Here is a 6,000-nt window from a genome sequence, read left to right on the forward strand (position 1 = left end):
ATTCAAACCAGCAGAGGGCAGAACATCACAAAGATTGTTTGAATTTCTGATGTTTGTGTTTAATATTGTTTGCAACAGAGACACCGGTTAGACAAAAAGGCAGAATAGTGCAAGCATCCTTTTTGTAGGTTGAGGAAAGTGGGAGGATAAAGCTGCAAAGCTGATCTCCTGGCATCCTTCCATGATGCTACCATGCTGATGATATGGATGAACCTAAGTCCTGTGAAACCAAAGATAACCCAAAGCTGTGGAGGTGTAGGAAGGTCCATGAGAATCTTCTCTTAATTTGGTTCATGCTTTAGTGAACAGTTAACTGGTAATGCATTAAGCAGCCCCAGGAAGTGGCAGCACATTTTTTGTGCCAACCCTTCGCATGTAGACAGCAGCAGTTCTGCACTGCCAAATGGTCTCACATTTTACCATGCAGTCAGATGACATGATAGACATATGAATACCCCCCCATACACCCCAAAAAACCCTCTGTGCAAAAGTTCCCTTAGTGTCTGTGGGTGAGATCAAATCACCCAGCTAACAGTTAAAAATGGCAGAGTATGTTCAGCAAGTTAATTAGCATGTATTGGAGACAGCTTCCTTTCTTAAAGGCTGAGGTAGAACATAGGAGGAAAACCTGCTTTTCCTCCAACCTTGCTTCCACACAATCACTTCTATTCAGGTTTTCCTCTTAGCATGCTTTCACAAAACCAAAAACTGGATGCACTCACAGCTCCCAGTCATGGGTATAACACATTTTTTGATTGTGTGAATGATATGTCAAAATTTGCAGAGATTCACTTGACTTACTTCTTGCTCAATACAATGGTTTGGAGATAAAAGCTGGTTCCTTACCATTATCTTTTCTTCTCTTATCTTCTTTTAGTGGAAGATACGATATGTCCAGGAGAACTTGGAACCAATTCCTGCTCTATTTTCTGAATTTACTTATTTCCCTCTCCCAGCTTGAAGTGAAAATAGATAATGTGGGATAGGGGATAGATGTAGTCTAGGGCTTCAGCATTTTCTTCTCCCAAATATTATGGTAGAGTGAGCATACAAGTAGCTGGGACCATGTTCTCCATAGGACATGTAAGGATTTGGCCCTTGGCAGGGCTCTCTAGGAACCTATGCAAGTCTTGTGCTGCTTTTTTGAAAATAGAGCATTTTCTGAAAATCTGACTCTGATGCTAAATGGATAATCTTCAAGGATATTCTTTTCCTCAAGGAGAATGTTAAAATATATTTTATTTTGATAGATTTTTGATAGAGCATCGAAACAATCAATTTGAAAATTGTATTTAGAACCACTATATCATAGAGACACAATATGCTTTTTCTTATATTTCAGATGCAACTCTAAAGAATCTTGTTCCCAAAATAACAATTCCTCATCTGTATTTGAATGAGGTAAGAAACTGGTGTAATCAGTGACAAACACCCCATGAAAATACTGCTGTGGATGTAAGAGGTGTTCCTAACCTCTTACTAGAAGAATGTGGATTTCAGTGAACTCAGTATTGTTATTCATGGCACTTGGACACATGGCATATGTGCAATGTTTGGGTTTTGATGCATGCCACAAATTTGATTATATTGAGGCCAATGAAAGCACTAGTTTTATTTTTGAATGTGAATGTATGCCAAAACTTGATTCTGATGTTTTAGGTAATGTGGCAGGGGCGGGATTTCAGTTTTTTGGAACAATTGCCATATTGTGGTATTCTGTTGAAGGCAATGCGCCAGTACAGGTATGGTGTTCACACATGCAGAAGTAGGCTTCTGTGTCTGTGTTCCCAGCTGCATAATGAACTCTGCATGTAAATAAATGCTGCACACTTTTTTCCTTTGACTGAAACCCCATTGAGAAGTAGGTCCCAGTTAGATGATCATCAGCAATATATCTGGAGGAGCTAGGCTTCTGCTTCCGCATACCTTTCCCATTCCTTTCCCTAAATTCAGGCAAATTTCCCTAGCCCCTTTTCAGCCCAGAGAAATGGCTATGTGGTTTCTCAAAGCCTAAGTTGCACAGAAGAAGACTTTACACCATTGGATTTATGCTGATTTATTAACCAGCCCCCTGTTTCTAAACATTTGTGCAAGCGTTATCTGCTCACAACATCATTATGACATGGTTGGTATGCCCTATCTAGGCCAAACTAGATATGATGGCAGAAGATCTATGTATTTCAATCCAGTTCTGCTACACTTACATAGATAGTGGTCAGTGCCAGCCCAAGGATGGGTGGTACCCCAGGTGAGGTCTGGCTTCGGTACCTCCTGTCCCCTCCGCCCACGTGGGCAGGTGCCTCTTGGTGGGCAGGTGGGCGGTCCCCATTGTCTACCCAGCCACCCACTTGCTCTCCTTGCTGCCTATGCCTGCCGTGACATAATATAATGACATTGTTACACAATGCGGCATCATGATTATAATGTTCCATGGCAGAGGTTAGGAGAGCTGGTCTTGTAGTAGCAAGCATGACTTGTCCCCTTAGCTAAGCAGGGTCCACTCTGGTTGCATATGAATGGGAGACTAGAAGTGTGAGCACTGTAAGATCTTCTCCTCAGGGGATGTAGCCGCTCTGCAAAGAGCAGAAAGTTCCAAGTTCACTCCTTGGCTTTTCCAAGATAGGGCTGAGAGAGATTCCTACCTGCAACCTTGGAGAAGCCACTGCCAGTCTGTGACAACACTGAGCTAGATAGACCAATGGTCTGACTCAGTATATGGCAGCTTCCTATGTTCCAGTCAGCAGCAGCAGGAGTGGCAGACAAAGGTGGCGAGGAGAGCAAGTATGCAGCCAGGCAGGCAACAGGGATGGGGAGTGCACACTCGCTTCGACAATGGGAGGTGCATGCTCATGAGGGCTCCTGTGTAGGTGGCATGTGATGTAGGCCTTGGGCACCCCTCCCCATTTAACACCCTGGGTGGCTGCTTAGTTTGCCTCATGGCTGGGCTGGCCCTGATAGTGGTGTGTGTGTGTCCTGGTTTAAGGAGCAAAAGGGTGAGGGAAGCTGAATCTTAAATCTCCTGCAACTTACCCTCCTGCAGCCCTTGTCCATACAGTGAGGGAAATAAGTATTTGATCCCCAGCTGATTTTGTCCATTTGCCCTCTGACACAGAAATGACCAGGCTATAATTGGAATGGTAGGTTTATTGTAGCTGTGAGAGACAGAATAACAACAAACAAACCCTCAAAAGCCCAGTGTCCAAAAGTCAGCGATGGATTTGCATTGTATTGTTGTGTTAAATAAGTATTCGATCCCCTATCAACCAGCAAGATTTCAGGCTCCCAGGTGTCTTTTCACTATATGCAGGTAATGAGCTGAGATGAGGAACACCCTCTGTAAGGGAGTGCTCCTAATCCCAGCTTGTTACAGTACCTGTATAAAAGACACCTGTCCATAGAAGCAAGCAATCACTTAGCTTCCAAACTCACCACCATGCCCAAGACCAAAGAGCTGTCGAAGGATGTCAGGGACAAGGTTGTAGACCTGCACAAGGCTGGACTGGGCTACAAGACTATCGCCAAGCAGCTTGGTGAGAAGGTGACTACAGTTGGCACGATAACTCACAAATGGAAGAAACACAAAATAACTGTCAATTTCCCTCGGTCTGGGGCTCCATGCAAGATCTCACCTCGTGGAGTTGCAATGATCATGAGAATGGTGACAAAGCAGCCCAGAACTACATGGGGGGAACTTGTCAATTATCTCAGGGCAGCTGGAACCATAGTCACCATGAAAACAATTGGTAACACACTACGCTGTGAAGGACTGAAATCTTGCAGTGCCCGCAAGGTCCCCCTGCTCAAGGCAGCACATGTACAGGCCCGTCTGCAGTTTGCCAATGCACATCTGAATGATCCAGAGGAGAACTGGGCGAAAGTGTTGTGGTCAGATGAGACCAAAATCGAACTCTTTGGCATCAACTCAACTCGCCGTGTGTGGAGGAGGAGGAATGCTGCCTATGAGCCCAAGAACACCATCCCCACCGTCAAACATGGAGGTGGACACATTATGCTTTGGGGGTGTTTTTCTACTAAGGGGTCAGGACACCTTCACCGCATCAAAGGGACGATGGACGGGACCATGTACTGTCAGATCTTGGGTGAGCACCTCCTTCCCTCAGCCAGGGCATTGAGAATGGGTCGTGGATGGGTATTCCAGCATGACAATGACCCAAAACACACAGCCAAGGCAACAAAGGAGTGGCTCAAGATGAAGCACATGAAGGTCCTGGAGTGGCCCAGCCAGTCTCCAGACCTTAATCCCATAGAAAATCTGTGGAGGGAGCTGGAGGTTCGGGTTGCCAAACATCAGCCTCGAAACCTTTCTGACTTGGAGAGGATCTGCAAAGAGGAGTGGGACAACATCCCTCCTGGGTTGTGTGCAAACCTGGTGGCCAACTACAAGAAACGTCTGACTTCTGTGATTGCCAACAAGGGTTTTGCCACCAAGTACTAAGACATCTTTTGTGAAGGGATCGAATACTTATTTCCCTCACTACAATGCAAATCCATCGCTGACTTTTGGGCACTGGGCTTTTGAGGGTTTGTTTGTTGTTATTCTGTCTCTCACAGCTACAATAAACCTACCATTCCAATTATAGCCTGGTCATTTCTGTGCCAGAGGGCAAATGGACAAAATCAGCAGGGGATCAAATACTTATTTCCCTCACTAAATACCTTTCTCTCCACCAAGCTCATTTCCAGTATCAAAGTTTCTGCTGGGAGAAAGGTGCTGCGGAGAAGTAAACTGTGGACAGAGGAGGGTTCTGTCCTCCTCCCTTATGCCCTTCTTTTGTTCTTTGAACCAGACCCTTCCACATTTTACATTATTATGGCAGAACTGGGTTTGAAAACAGACTTGATTTGTCTGTTCAAATTGGAACTAGAAAAGCTAGCCGATCTTGAAGAAAGAGTTCAGGTTTAACCTCTCCCTGATATGCAGAAAGTATTTTTTTTTAAATGAAAGGGAGCAATCAAATGTAGAAGGCTACTGATCATTTTCATGACAAAATTTATAAAGGGGCTTATGATCTGTGCATAGTGATCTATGTTGCATGACACAGAATTTACGCTTTGGGATTACAACAAAGATTCTTCAAGTCAGTGGCTAACATCCAGATCAATGCTGCAGAAATGAAAAAAAATATTATACTAGTGCAAGCTTGTTGCACTATTTAGTTCTGTTAAGTCGGGAACTTGCGATCCAGGCTAATGTTGCACTGGTGTAATAGGGTGTGCTTGTGCAACCTGTGGTATGCCTCCTGCTGGGAAACCTCTTCCTCAGTCCATATGTGTGGCAGGGAGTGAAGCAAAGCCATCTGCTATCCTGTGCAAGTGGATCAAAATCACATGAGATGGTGCAACTCTAAGCATTTGCTCAGCTTTGTGACCTTCTTACATGTGTGAATCTTTGTTTGTTGTATTGGCACAGCAGCAGCATTAGTCTAGATGCCAGCCAGTATTCTCATTATTGTTTTTGTATTGATTTTGCATATTAATGTTTTAAATTTATTGATTGTTAGCCTCCTTGATTCCTTAGTAATAAAGAAGGGTGGGATATAAATGTTTAAATTAACAAACAGGAAAGCAAGCAAGTGAACAAGCATGTACAGAATCATCCATTAGTAATTAGATTATACCAAAATATGTGAATGAAAGTTATATTTTGAGAGCCACTTAATGCTACAGCTTGGGTCTGCATCACTGACCACTATTGCTTGAGAGCAGAGAGGTCTGCAGAGTTCCTTGTTTGCAGAAGCTCCCAATTCTCTTCTTTGAGGACAGAATCTACTTGTGCAGAAAATATCATTGCCATCTCTGACTGAAGCAATTCCTGGAGAATTCCCGCCCCCAATATTTTTCACAATATTAAGCCATTAACATTTCCAGGATTGCTTTCAGCCATCACCTGGAGATGGATGTTGATTCTTGGTGACTCCAGGCCAATCCTGAATGGTGCTGGCAAGTGAACACCAGCAGAAGGCCAGTCTATACTACATC

At 44.0% G+C, this 6,000-nt stretch overlaps 1 protein-coding gene across 4 annotated transcripts in view; it reads left to right on the forward strand.

The window, feature by feature from the left end:
- AMER3 (APC membrane recruitment protein 3) overlaps positions 1 to 3,114 on the forward strand; it is a 30,286-nt gene extending 27,172 nt beyond the window's left edge. For all 4 annotated transcript variants that reach the window (XM_053312572.1, XM_053312573.1, XM_053312574.1 and 1 more), the window contains one exon: positions 1,343 to 3,114. The gene's annotated coding sequence lies outside the window, so the exon portion shown is untranslated. The remainder of the gene's footprint in view (positions 1 to 1,342) is intronic.
- Positions 3,115 to 6,000: the final 2,886 nt, after the last annotated feature.

The sequence above is a fragment of the Hemicordylus capensis genome, chromosome 3, assembly GCF_027244095.1.
Source record: "Hemicordylus capensis ecotype Gifberg chromosome 3, rHemCap1.1.pri, whole genome shotgun sequence".
NCBI lineage: Eukaryota > Metazoa > Chordata > Lepidosauria > Squamata > Cordylidae > Hemicordylus > Hemicordylus capensis.